At 50.9% G+C, this 14,774-nt stretch overlaps 1 long non-coding RNA gene across 1 annotated transcript in view; it reads left to right on the top strand.

The window, feature by feature from the left end:
* The window catches only part of LOC146402300 (uncharacterized), a 57,682-nt gene extending 47,772 nt beyond the window's left edge, over window positions 1-9,910 (top strand). The window contains exon 2 of the long non-coding RNA XR_014805923.1: window positions 4,767-9,910. This is a non-coding gene — a long non-coding RNA (uncharacterized LOC146402300). The remainder of the gene's footprint in view (window positions 1-4,766) is intronic.
* Window positions 9,911-14,774: the final 4,864 nt, after the last annotated feature.

Genomic DNA, 14,774 nt, shown 5'->3' with positions numbered 1-14,774 from the left:
TATCCATGAAGATATGGGTTCAAGCCCTGGCCTTGCTCAGTGGGTTGAGGATCCAGGATTGCTGCAAGCTACAGTAGAGGTCACAGATGGGGCTTGGATCCTGCGTTGCTATGGCTGTGGCATAAGTCAGTGGCTACAGCTCTGATTTGACCCTTAGCCCAGGAACTTCCATATGCTGCAGGTGGAACTTTCATATTCCTGAGCATGTGGAAGTTCAGGCTTTTTTCTGGAGCAAAGGGCCTCTTTTCTGTGACTCAGACCACGAAGGCCTTCGAGGGTCATGTGAGCGCCCACGTGGAGGCAGGGCCTGGCCCTGGTGGCTCCAGTCTGGGATTCTCTCTGGAAGTTCATACTTCTTCATCAGGCATCCCAGACGGTCACATGCAAGCTCAGGATGTTCCTGGGGGAGAAGTAAGGGCAGAGCTGGCTGTGGCAGGAAGGAGAGCCAGGCTTCCTAGGGAGGGGATTCTGGCCCGCAGTGAGTCTCTCTTCTGGAAGCTCTGAGTGGGCATATTTATTGTCCTAAACATAGGCCCAATAAGTGTGAGCTCACGGATTTGGGAGCACGCTTCCAGCTCCATCTGCCTGCCTGGGGCGGGAGGTCGCGAGGGGTCCCAGGCTGCCCCATCCACCACCTGCTCTGCTTAGATTGGGGTTCCTGGACCGCTTGGACTCTGCAGGGAGGGCCCCACTGCAGAGGAGACCAGAGTGAGATCAGAAGCTGCCTCTTGCTCATCTCGGCCCATCTCGGCCCGGGCCATTTGCAACTGAGTCAAATGAGGGTCAAGCAAGAGTAGATGGTCAATGGGAGAAACGGGCGGCTCCCTTCTATGTAGGTGTTCAGGGTTCTATAGCCTCCAGGGTTCAAAGCCCTTCCCGAACCCGAATCCCATTGTGGGGCAGCCGGAGCCTGCCCAGCCTCTTGGTGTCTTTAAGGACTGGACGTTCTATTTTTGAGCCCTTGGAGTAGCTGTTTCCATGACGTCTTCCCTCAGTCGTTTGTAGGAACTCCCTGGTTTATGGCATTTTCCCCAACAATGACAGATCCGCGGCCAACTGGACAGGACCCAAGAGTCACAAGAATGCAGTGACAAGATTACCAGATGCCTGGTGGGGAGGGTGGGGGTGGGGGAACCCCACCAACATTCTGGTGTAGGAGTGTTTGATTGTCTTTAAAAAGATGTGAAAGATAATTCAAAATTCTGTATGATATTGCCTCTCAATATTGTGATGCAGATGATCTCTCAGTGGAATCAAGGTTTCTTCTTCTTCGTCTTTTTTTTTTTGTCTTTTCTAGGGCCACACCCACGGCACATGGAGGTTCCCAGGCTAGGGGTCCAATCGGAGCTGTAGCCTCTGGCCTATGCCAGAGCCACAGCAACTCAGGATCCTAGCTGCATCTGCTCACAGCAATGCCGGATCCTTAACCCACTGAGCAGGGCCAGGGATCAAACCCGAAATCCCATGGTTCCCAGTTGAGTTCGGCTCTGCTGTGCCATGACGGGAACTCCAATCAAAGTTTCTTTATATTGGTTAGAGTCCTGGCTGGGAAAAGGTGGAACACTCAAAGTAGGGAATGAGAGAAAATTTGGATACAAGGCCTCTTTACAAAGATGTAGGCGGGATGTTGAAAACCCACCTGGGGGAGTTCCCGTTGTGGCTCAGTGGGTTACGAACCTGACTAATATCCATGAAGATGTGGGTTCGATCCCTGGCCTTGCTCAGTGGGTTAAGGATCTGGTGTTGCTGTGAGCTGTGGTGTAGGTTGAAGATGCGGCTTGGATCCCGAGTTGCTGTGGTTGTGGTGTAGGCTGGCAGCTGTAGCTCCAATTGGACCCCTGGCCTGGGGTTTGCTGCAAATGCAAACCTAAAAGGCAAAAAAAAAAAAAAAAAAAAAAGAAAAGAAAAAAGAAAAAAAAAAGAAAAAGAAAGAAAGAAAGGAAGGAAGCCTACCTGGGATGGAGCAGCCCACGGGGCCGGGAACAACGATGGCCATAAACTCCTTTAAGCTGAAATCACCCCAGGATGGGGACAATGAATTGACCCTGGAGACAGATGGCTGTATAGAGAGGGCCACTGGCAGGAGCTGTGACCTTGGAGGGTGGGGGAGGCAGAGGAGGCAGTCAATCGTGGCACCTCTTGGGGGCAGATCAGCTTGTGCCTCCCATTGGCTAAACCCAACCAAAAGCCAAAGGATGAGGGAATCTCACTCCTGCAGCTCTTACATCTTAGTCTTCAGGGCCTCAGGGGGGAAGGGTGGAGAGAAGATTTGGAGCCTCAACCACCCAGCCCATTTTCCCCTGACTCACTCTATCTATCTATCTATCTATCTATCTATCTATCTATCTATCTATCTATCTATCTATCTATCTATCTATCTATCTATCTATTTATCCATCCTCAGTTTCTCCTCATTTCTTGGCTCTTCCTCCTCTCCCTGCCCCATTCTGTTGACTTTTTTTATAGAAAGGCTCCTTAACTTTAATGCAGGATAGCAGCCAGAAACTCTAGGATAACATTTCACCAACTTAACAAAAACAAAGGAAAGATAAAGCCTCTGTCCCAATAGTTTCAGCCAAAATCCCAGGGCTGACTCTTATTGGGCCACCTTGAATCACATGTTCTTCTCTGAACCAATTGCAATGGCCATGCAGATGTAATGAGCTGATTGGCCAAGTCTGAGACACATGCCCATCTCCCCCGGAGGCAGATGGATTCAGCCCCACCTAAGTCTCATACACTGAGAATGGGAAGGGAGCAAGTGGTTCCACAAAGAGAAATGTGGGTTCTTTTACCAGAACAGAAAATAGTGATGCAATCAGTGTCTAGCAAACATACACAGACATTTACTCTTGAGTGTGGCCTGTAGAGAAATGGTCCTGGAAACTTGGGGATGAGTCCCAGGCATTATTTAATACATGAAGGATGTTTCCAATGTTGGCATTTTCTATACACAGAATAACAGCCCCTAGCATCTGGGTACCCCAGACATGTCCATTTTTTCTGTTAATTTATCATCCATTATTCAGGCATCCTAGGATTTGGGAGCCCTGGGTCCTGGTTCTGGCTCTACTACTCTTCCTGTGTGTAACCCCGAATAAGCTTTTCCCTCTCTGGTTTCTCGTTCTGTGAAGTTGAGGGAAAGTATGAGTCAGATGGTAGCTGAGTCCCTCCAGCTTGGACATTTTAGGTATCTGCAGAAGACTGTCTTTGTTCAGATCTGGCAAACTCAGCCTGCATCTTGTCAGTACTAGAGGAAAATTGAATGAACGCTGGGTTGGTGCGGGGGATTCTTGCTAATCCTCGCTTTATTTTTGCAGCATAATTCAATTCAACAATTCAATTTTACAAATATTTATTGAGTGCCTATCAGAGTCGGGATAAGCCTAGCATTTGAAGAATTACTTTTATGTTTGCAAAATCTGTTCCCTGCTAACATACTATGTGAGGGGTACAGACGGAGAAGGGGGCAGGGCAGGCGAGGAGATCCCATTTTCATTTTTTCGTTTGTTTGTTACTTTTGCTTTATAGGGCAGCACCGATGCATATGGAAGTTCCCAGGCTAGGGGTCGAATTGGAGGTACAGCTGCCTGCCTACACCACAGCCACAGCAATCCAAGATCTGAGCCGCATCTGTGACCTACACCACAGCTCATAGCAAGGCTGGATCCTTAACCCACTAAGCGAGACCAGAGATCAAACCCACATCCTCATGGATCCTAGATGGGTTTGTTAACCGCTGAGCCATGATGGGAGATCCTGAGACCCCATTTTCCAGATGGGGACACTGTGTGGTTGTTGAATGCCCTGACACAGACTCTCATGTGCCTCTCCTGGTCAGAGGTGTCATTTTACACTCAGATGTGTGATTATTTGATTAATACCGATCTTTCCCAATAAGGTATTTTCTCTCACCAGGGAGGGATCAGGGCTGTGTTTACACCTAATGCAGTGCCTGACACATAGTAAGCACCCAGCACATGCTTGTTGAATGAATGCATGAATGAAGGAGGGAAGGGAGGGAAGGAAACAAGAGGTCACCGAAAGGAGTTCCTGTCGTGGCACAGTGGTTAATGAATCTGACTAGGAACCATGAGGTTGCGGGTTCGATCCCTGGCCTTGCTCAGTGGGTTAAGGATCTGGTGTTGCCGTGAACTGTGCTGTAGGTTGCAGACGTGGCTCGGATCCCGCGTTGCTGTGGCTCTGGCGTAGGCCAGTGGCTACAGCTCCGATTGGACCCCTAGCCTGGGAATCTCCGTATGCCACGGGAGCAGCCCTAGAAAAGGCAAAAAGACCAAAAAAAAAGAGGTCACTGAAAGATGTGTTTCTAACCCTCTGTGGGACCTCGGCCAAGATCCTTTTCCCTTCTGGGCTGAATTTTTTTCCCCTGTCAAATGAGGGGAAAATCAGTACACAGTGATTTACCAGCAGGCCTCACAGCAGAGTCACGGCTGGCACTGAAAAATGGTACGGTTGCCCTGGCTGCGCCCCAAATATTTTCTTTTTCTTTTTTTTTTAATTACAGGAGTTTCAGGTGTATAGCACATTGATTCCATACTTGTATGTCATAGGAAATGATCACCAAAATAAGCCTAGTAAACCTCCACCACCACACAGTTACAATGCTTTTTCTTGTGATGAGAACGTTCAAGGTTTACTTGCAAAGTACCTTTCAAACATGCAATATAGCATCATTAACTATAGCCGCTTTGCTTTCCTTTACTTCCCCAGGACTTATTTATTTTATCCCCAATTTTTTGATTCAGGATTTCTAAAGGTGAAGACCCAGTCGTCTGCATTTTTAGCAAGCTTCCAGGTGATACTACTGCAGCCCTGCCAGGCATCTGATATCTGGAACACCTAGGCAAGAAAGCCCCTCCGAACCTGCCAGTTCTGATGTCCTTGGAGTTCCACGTGATGTCCCTCCACTCCAAGTCCACGGCAGTGCCTCCCCCCGCCCCCCGAGGCTGGCCTCTCTGCTCCGCCGAGATGGCACCAACCGGACTTGCCCTGGCAGCTCCACTGCCTTGTTGCGCTCCAGCAAGCACCAGGTAATTTGTGTCAAATTTTACTCTCACCTCCCTCTCCTTCCCCTCCATCTCGGGGCTTTTTTGGGGCAAACTCCTGAATTTCACCTTTGGATCCCAGTACCCTCATGCTGTGCAAATTGCCTGGGGGGTGTGCCCATGCCAGTCGGCAGGTGCACACTCTCATCGGGGCATGGCAGAGCTCAGCCATCTCCCCAGCTGGGGGGAGACCGTGGAGCCGAGTGCCAGGGAGGGAAGCGGGTGCTCAGGCACGGCTGCCAGGACAAAGGACCCAAAGTTCCCCACCTCGGGCAGACACGAGCAGCCCTGGGAGGGGCAGAAGCTCAGTCGTGAAGTAACAGCTGCCCCTTAGGAGCCTGGGGCCCTCTGCCAAGCTGTTTCACAGGTGGTGTGGGGAATGGGAAGAGCCCTGCTGGACACTATTCCGCACTTGGAGCCTCAGCTTGCCCACCTATGAAATGGGACCACATCTCTTGTCCTATCGCCATCCACAGACCCCTTGGGCGGAGCAAAGGAGAAAAAAAATGTAATTGTGGTGGAGCAATCTCCAGCCGCGTGATATTCACACTACCGTCCGTGTCCCCTTCACCTCCTCGCCCCCACGGGCCACAGCCCAGCCATATCAACAGGTGGCTTTCGCCAAGTACTCAGCACTTATGATTACGCTGCCATTAAACGTGCGCCTCCCAAGGACGGGCCCTCGCCATGGTCACCTGTGGTCCCTCCGTATGTATCAGGCAACGCTGGAAAAGTGGTCGAGGATAAGGCCCTCTCAGACCTCGAGGAGGAGGTGGCCCTGCCGCCTGGGCATCCATCCAGTGTGAGTGCCCGGGGCTCCAAAGTCCCCCCACTCACCCTCAGCCCTCGTGAAGCGGGCACCCGCGTATCCCAGAAAAATTGACTTTGGATTGAGTTCATACAGCACCCAGGAAAGGAGAGCAATCTTTCTCAGAACTCAAATGCAAAAACATAATGTGGTTAATATTAAATAAAGAGATTGGGCAACCCTCCCCCTCCCTTCCCTTTTTATGGTGTGTGCTGATGTGTCCTTGATCGGGGACTGTTTTGTTTATGATTAATGAATGACTCACCTTGGGCTGCTTTCTGCTTAGTCCGTACTCATTATGAATTCAAAGAGGACGTGTCGAGCTTGGCACCCAAAGGGAAATCCTCAGGAATTGGGGGGAAATGTTGACAGTGCCAGAAGCTTTCCAGGGGGAAGTGGATGCCAGGAGACCCTCTTCCCAGCCTGCACATTCCCAAAGCAGGACCCTCGGTTTGTCATCGACCCCAAACCGTATACTGAGCCAATACCTGCGCTATGCCAGGGACAGCTCTGTCTTCACGGAAGGCTTGAAACAAATGAGCCCGCTCACCCCAACACGCCCGCACGCAAGTCATATTTCAGCTCAAGTCCTCGTTCTGCCTGACACCCTCCGTTTTTCTGCCAGAGCTTCGTCCTCTCTGCGACTCTCAGTTTTTCTGCCTGTATAATGGGGCTTTCTCTGTGGTCCTTCTAGCGCTGCTCTGTCCAGAACCCCAGAGCTCCTTGGAGACAGAGACCGTGTCTCATGCTGCCTGGCTGGTGCAGAGCTGGCTGATTCGATAAAGGAATAAAGACGGTGGTCCGAGCGTGGGCAGAGCTGGGCTCTCATCTCAATGTGACTCAGCTCTCAGCATGTGGTCCGGAGTGGCCCCGCCTCGCTCTAGGGGTCAGAGTTTTCAGCAGGAGCATCAGAGAATTGACTTGAGAAGCAGAAGACTGAGTCTGGCCTGCTGGGAGCGGCTTTGTATTTGACACAATATTACAGGTGACCGTGGATGAGTGCATTTGCTCCCCAGGTGGGTCCACGGGCCATCACCCCCCTGGGGGCCCCAGCAGGTCCACTCTCTCACACTGGTGACCTGTCTGGTCCTGGGTGTGTGACTCCCCCATTAGCCATCTCTTGGCACCTTTCCTGCTCTGACAGTCTGTGGATCTAGGAAGGGGCAGCGAGGGCGAGGGTGGTGCCCTTCCCACTGGAGCAGAAGGTTCGATTCCTGGGAAGGGCCCCTGTGATGGTTGATTTTGTGTGTCAACTTGAGGGGACACGGGGCTCCCAGAGGAAACATAATTTCTGGGTGTAGCTGTGAGGGTGTTTCTGGATGGGATTAGCATTTGAATCAGCGATTGAGTAACGCTGATTGCCCTCCCAGTGGGGGCGGGCACCATGCAATCCGTGGAGGCCTGAATAGAGCAAAAATGGGGAAGAAGGAGGAGCGTGTCCTCTCTGCCTGCACTTTGAGCTGGGACATCAGTCTTCGTCTGCTCTCCATTGGCTGGCCTGCCTTCCTGCCTCCCTACCTCCCTCTTCCCTGCCCCCCGCTTTCCTCCCTCCCTGCTTCCCTCCCCCCCCCTTTCTCTCTACTTATATGTATCCTGTTGGTTGCATTGGTCTCTATCCCATTGCTTCTGGAGAACGCTGACTAATACCGCCCCAAGCCCCCGGAGCCCCTCTCCAGCTGCCTGGTCCTTCAGTCTTGTCTCTGACCTGCCAGAACCCAGAGGGGCTCAGCAGCTCCCCGCCACCTTGCTCACCTTGCTCCAACCTGCTCTGAGTGAATGCACAGCCGGGGGCCGTGGAAAATACTTGAGCTGATTCAGCATGAAGGATGTGCCAGCCTCCCTGCCCCTCACATGGGCTTACAAACTGGCATCGTTAGGACAAGCTGGGTCCCAGGGGCCTGATGTGGGTGTGCAAGGAGGCTGGGACCAGTCTCCAGAAGCAGCATCAGAACAAGGCTCTTTCATCTTGGTTCCAGAGCCCAAGAAGTATTGGCTCTTTCTCCGCGCTTGCGAGGGGCTTACAACTGACCACTCTCTCATTCATCCAGCAGTCCCCAGGGTCCTAATGTCAGGAGGGGCGGGCCCTTGAAGGTCCTTTGGCCCACACAGTCTTGTCCAAGACCTTCACAGCATCTCTACTGAGTGCCTGGACAACCCCAGCTTATTTTTTTAAGCAACTCCCAGATGCCAGGCACATGAAAGTCACTTGGACCATGAAGGGTTCGTCCCATCGTGAAGGATTTTAATTGCCTCATGGATGCAAATTATTACCAATGGCAAAATCTATACAATGAAAAGGAGAGGCAGTCTGTATATTACTGAGTTTTCAGAGAGGAGAAAAATGCCATCTTCTTGGCAGTTCAAGGATATAGCATTTGAAGGATGGAGTTCCTGGTGGAGGATGGTGAAGGATGGAGCAGCCCCAATAACTGTTGGAGTCAGCCCTGTGCCAAATGTTTGCCTGGAAAGGTGAAGGGGCCAGTCCTGCTGGGGCCCCGTGCATTTGGAAAGGTCGCTCTAAGGCCACTGGAAGGTGATGGGAAATCTGAGGGGTCCAATAAAAATAATAAACACATTCCCATTTCCTATACTCTTCTCAGACAGCTCCCCCCCCACCTTTTTTTTTGTTTTTTGTTTTTTGTTTTTGGAGGCAAAGCTGTAGGATTGACAGCTGGGCTGGCTGCTCAAAGGGAAGAGATTCCTTGAAACCTCATGGTCTATCATTCTTGGAACCAGGCTGGCACCAGCATGTTCAGTACTGTTCTCAGGGCTGGCAGAACATAGCCCCACAAACTGGGTGGATTGAAACAACAGAAATGTCTTCCTTCGCATTTCTGGAGGCTGGGAGTCTAAAATTAAGGTGTTGGCAGGAGCCACTTTCACTTCATCTGGAAGTTCCAGGGAAGAATATTTCCTTGCCTCTTCCAGCCACAAAGGCTGCCTGTGATCCTGCCATCATTTTAATCACCAGCCTCGTCATCACATTGGCCTTCTTCCCTCTGTGACTGTCTGTGCGTCCTCTCCTCTCCAAAAGGACACTATATATATTGGATTTAGGGCCCACACGAATCCAGAATGACTTCATCTTAACTATAGCAGCTCCTCGGTATTCATGTATCGAACCTGTATCCTCATGGGTACTAGTTGGGTTCTTAACCAACTGAGCCAAAACAGGAACTCCAGGAATCTGCATTTTCAATATGATGACTGCTCTGCCTGGTGGCCCTTATTCTCTTTGAACCGGCCTTTATCCTGTAAAATGGGTGCATTGCCTCAGAGGGTTATGGGAGGATTAAATAAGAAAATGCAGTACCATCCTCCACACCATAAGAAGCTTGTAATAAAGATTAGGCAGAAGCAGCAATAGCAGCTTCTTAAACATCTCCATCTTCAAATTGGTATATTTTCCCCAGGGCACTGTCACATTGATCCTCCCATTTGGTTCCCTTAAGCATTATTTACAATAGCCAACACATGGAAGCAACCTGTCATGGAAGCCATTGACAGAGGATTGGATAAAGGAGATGTGGTACATATATACCATGGAATATTACTCGGCCGTAATAAAGGATGAAATAATGCCATTTGCAGCAACATGGATGGACCTAGAGATTGTCATAGTAAGTGAAGCATGTCAGACAGAGAAACACAAATACCATATGAGATCACTAATATACAGAATCTAACCAAAAAGATTCAAAAGAACTTATTCTTTTTACAGAAGAACAAAGCAGAAACAGACGCAAAGATTTTGAAGTCAAACATGGCTACCAAAGGGAAAATCTTAAGGGCAGGGATGGATTGGAAGGTCGGGATTGGCATATACACACTGCAATCTACAAAATCCATCAGTAGCAAGGACCTATATATAGCCCAGGGAAATCTATTCAATACTCTGTGATAGTCTATATAGGGGAAGAATCTGAAAAAGAATGGGTTTCTATGTATAAGTACTGTTGATTCACTTTGCTGTAACTTGACACTAACACAGCATAAGTCACCTGTACTCCAATAAACTTTACATTAAAAAAAGAAACTTATGAAATACACAAGACAGTGCTTGCTTATCCTAGACATTATTATTCCCCAATTTTAACTTTCTGGATGAACTTCTTGAAACTGAGAAGAATTTAAAAAATCTCTAGAGGAATGAAAAGAGACTGCTGCTAATTCCTGAACAGGCTTCTGCTTAGCCACTCCTCACTCCCACTTTACACTTCAATTGAACAAGAACTGGTTTCATATTAGAAGTAATGGGAAGCAGCTCATTAGAGACAGATTGGTGTTGGGTGCATGTTCCCAGAGGAGAGCAGGCAAAAGGGACAACTGACAGTGAGAGAGGAGACAGATGAAGTTTCCAAAGGAAGACAAAGCAACTCAAGAGTCGCTTTGGGGCTGCTTTGTTTAAGGTCTCTAGCTGTGCATTTCTTGGTAATCATGGGACTTCACTGCACAGTCATTTTCTTTAATAAGAAGAACTTTGGGATACAATGGGAGGAGTGTAAGCTTTAAGGGTGGCATAACTGGGCTTTAATCCCACCCCTTGTGAGCCTTGTAGGTTAATCAACCTCATAGAGCCTCTGCTTTTCCATCTGTATAATGGGAGAATAGCATCCACAGGGCAGTTAGATGACGGGTGATAATGATGCTTATAAAGCATCTGTCATAGTGCCTGGTGCTATCATTTCACAGTGATGTGTTAGGTTAATATAATACTTAACTATTTCCAAAGCATTTCTAAACATGCTCTCTCATTTGCTCCTCACAGTAACCTTTCATCCATCCATTCATTCATTCATCCGTCCAATCATCCATCTATCCATCCAACCATCCATTTGTCCATCCAAATATCCATCCATCCATCCATCCATTTGTCCATCCAAATATCCATCCATCCATCCATCCACTCATCCATCTATCCGTCAGTCCCTCCAACCATCCATCCATCCATCCATCCATCCATTTGTCCATCCATTTGTCCATCCAAATATCCATCCATCCATCCATCCACTCATCCATCTATCCGTCAGTCCCTCCAACCATCCATCCATCCATCCATCCATCCATCCATCCATTTGTCCATCCAAATATCCATCCATCCATCCATCCACTCATCCATCCATCAGTCAGTCCATCCAACCATCCATCCATCCATCCATCCAACCATCCATCCATCCATCCATCCATCCATCCATCCATCCATCCTCTGATTGGCACTAGATAATTATACAATAGTGAGTAAAACATGCAAAAATTGCTCACCCTTAAGAGCTTAGAGACCCTTGGGAGAGACAGACAGAGACAGGTGAGGAGGCAATCAAATGGCTATGGTAAGATACACGCTTTGTGACAGAAATAAACAGGGTGTGGCGAGAGAACGATGGGAAGGCTTTGGTTGGAGAGGGTGGTCAGCCATGACCTCCCTGAGGATAACAAGAAAGGGCAGCCAGGGGAAGACCCTGGAGAAGGGCATTTTAGGCAAAGGGAGCACACTCAAGGCCCCGCCTGGGGACAGCTCAGACGATGGCATTCATTCATCACCCATTCATTTGGAAACCATAGAGGCAGAGCCGCTCGGAAAGATTTTGCTTTCCTTTTGTATGTGAGGAACCCAGGGGGTTAAATGTGAGCTCGAGGTCCTGGGCCAGGAAATGGCCCATAGAGTGTCAGAGCCCTGGTCCCCACTGCACGGGGCGGGGGCGGGGAGGGGCACTACCAGGACATCAGGAGAGGCCTCCTTGGATTCGGTGTGTCTGCACAATACCGTGAGAGCCTTCTATGACTTTGGGCAGAAAATGATGAGTTTGGGCACTTTATAGGGGATAAAAGATTCACTGTCTGAAAGTCACCTGAGGGGAATCAATGCCACCCTCCCTCTTCCTGCCCTGCAAGGGGTGTCTTGCTTTACAATTAGTCCCTTGTACACACGGAGGAAGCCGAGGCCCAGAGAGGCCAAGAAACTTGACTCCATCGCTTGGCAAATTTAGGATGGGGGTCCGACCAGAGTCTCGGCCATTTGGCTGCTCTCCCAGGGTTGTTCCTTCTGCTGCTCAAGCCACAGCTCCCCTGCTCCATTCTCAGGAACCCCCAAAGTCCAGCCAAGCTGCTTCGGGTCCCCAGCCAGCACCTCCCACCACCTGCTCCTCTGTTTCTCCAACCCGGACCAGCCAGGCCATTTTGCTACTGTTGCAAAACCTCACCGCCCATGTTCAGGTCTTTCCTTCCAAGAGCAGGGCCACCTGAGGATCTCGATAAGCCTGGCTGCCCATAGGCCACTGTGTGGTTTCTGACTTTCCACCAACTTTATCCAGAATGATTTATGCTTGGACCGTTAATCTGTCACCCAGCATCTCCCTGCTGATCTGGGAAAACCACCAAACCTAGTATCTGAGCAAGGGGCTAATGGCAAAGCCACCCATCAACATGTCACTTTCCTGGCCGACGTGCAGATGTCACCTCTTCACAGGGGCCTCTCCTCAGTGTCTCCTGAGACTCTGCTCTTTTCCAAGAAGGGAGTCGCAGGGACAAAGATGAAGAAGAGGGGACTCTGGAATGACCCCCATCTATCTCAGTCACATTCAGTCCTGGGGGGGAGGACAAATGCCAAGCTTCAGCCGACATGCCCGGCCAAGTTTCATGGCAAGAGGGCAAAGATGTCCTGACTTGAGGCCCAGTGGCGCGTCCACAGGCCTGGCATGCCATAGTCTGGATGTTGCCCTCTGTCAGAGCAGCTGCCCGGGGCCCATCGCCACAGGCTGAGGCCCTGACTTCCTCCTTTCTGACCAGCGGCTGGCATTCCTGAGGGCACAGGGCTTGTGGGACTCTGGCATTAACCCTCTGCTGGACTCAGGTGGGTGGTGAGTGTGGCCTTGGGTAGCTGAGGTGCTTGGGTGACTAAACTCAGGTTTATGAGTCAAACGCCCTGGGCTCCAGGCCTGGCCCACTTGTCATGTCCTTGCAGTGGCTCCAAGCTTGACCTTCAGACCCAGACAAACCTGGTGTGCTTCCCCCTCTGGGTGCCTCGTGTTTTCATCTATAAAGTGGGAAAGTCATGGCATTTTCTGCTCAGGGCTTCTGTGAGTGTGAAGTGGGAACACAGGCCCTTTAGCAGGTGTGATCTGTCACAAGCAAACATTGATAAAGATTGTTGCTTGAGGAGTTCCCATTGTGGCGCAGTGGTTAACGAATCCGACTAGGAGCCATGAGGTTGTGGGTTCGATCCCTGGCCTCGCTCAGTGGGTTAAAGATCTGTGTTGCCCTGAGCTGTGGTGTAGATCGCAGTCGTGACTCGGATCCCATGTTGCTGTGGCTCTGGTGTAGGCGGGTGGCTAGACTCCTAGCCTGGGAACCTCCATATGCCACGGGAGCGGACCCATAAAGGGCAAAAAGACAAAAAAAAAGATTGTATCTTAAGGATGGATTTCCACAGCACCTGGGCTCCAGCAGTGACCCTGAGGCACATGATGATGGGACCTGGCCAGGGGGACAGATGAGGAGGGCCACCTGGCCTTGCTGCTGTCCAGCAGCCCGTGTCCCTGCAGCCACTTGGAGGATATACTTGGAGGATACACAGGCTGAGTCCCAAGTTGTGGCCGAGGACCCACAGCATGAGGTACCACATAACTGCCCTGATCTGGGACCATCGTGCCTCCCTAGCAGATCTGCGTCCCTGTCACCCATCTGAGTCGGCCTGTAGTTGCACATGGCTCCTGGTAGGCAGCCAGCATTGGCCTCTTTCTCTTTCTTTTTTTTTTCTCCAGCACCAAGGGAGTTTGCTCGGGTAAATTCCAGTGCAACCAGGTAAAGTATGTGTGTGTGTGTGTGTGTGTGTGTCTGCACACGTGTGGATGTGCCCTGGAACCACCTTCAGCCAATGGAAATAAGAATCAGTAGACAAATGGCCCAGCCCCACCTCCCCATCCTCCAGGGGGCTTATTTCCACGCGTCTTCCACGTGGTTCCTCAGAGGGTCCCAGTGGCAACAAGCCCCCATGGCCCATGGCCGTCCCAGCTCACTGACAAACCCTACAGTGGCTTTCCTTCCTTCCTGGCCTCGCCTTCCCCACTGTCTCACTAGGGCTTCCTGGAATCACCCCCCTAAGAACCTATCTATGTCCAGCAAGGATCTGGTTTAGAGGAACCTGAACCAAGAAAGAGCTGAAATACTCGCCCCCCAGTTTCTGGGACCCGCTACGTTCCTGCCTTAGCTCAGGGCTCCAAGGTGGCCGTCATGGGAGCTGTGTGCTGTGCCGGGGGCTTGCTGTCTGTTCGCTCCCCCGAGAAGGCCTGGATCCCTCCCCTGCCGCCCCTACCCCAGGCCCTACCCACCAGTGGGTGACTCGGCTGAGTGCTCCAGCCCCGGCGTTGGTGTTCAGCCTGCAGGTGCCCAGGTGGAAGGCGTGTCTTTTGCCCTGTCCTTGTGACCCACTGAACCCAAGGCACAGGGCCATCCCTTCTCTTCCTCCTTTGCCTAATCTGACCAGGTCTCTGAAGCCCAGATTCCTGGGTTTCTAAATGACAGCGGTGGCCTACGTGGAGCGATTTCATTGCCCTCGGCCCAACACACAATTGCCCTCGGCCCGACTGCCTCTTCCTCACGCCCGCGTCTAGTAGAGTTCGGGCGTTACGTTACTCAGAAGGGGTTAGTCCAGGGACACTGGGGGATCCAGAGCTGGAAAGCTTGCTTTTCAGCTTCTGCAGAGACAGCCCACACCTGTGGCTCCAAGACCACGTTCATGGCCAGTGTTGCCCACGCATCCCCCTTCTTTCCCAGAGGTAATGGTCTGATCACCCCAGACAAAGGGTGGGCAGGGCCAGGCCAGGAAGCAGGGAAGAACACAGCCTGGGGGACAGGGATGGACAAGCCAGACGTGCCTCCTGCTCTCGTGCAGCCTGCAGACT

The sequence above is a fragment of the Sus scrofa genome, chromosome 6 (assembly GCF_054392235.1).
Source record: "Sus scrofa isolate SSC_HxYL_T2T_F1_AM1 chromosome 6, Sscrofa_HxYL_maternal_Yorkshire_Landrace_v2.0, whole genome shotgun sequence".
In the NCBI taxonomy this organism is placed as follows: Eukaryota; Metazoa; Chordata; class Mammalia; order Artiodactyla; family Suidae; genus Sus; species Sus scrofa.
This window is presented reverse-complemented; position numbering and strand designations above follow the sequence as displayed.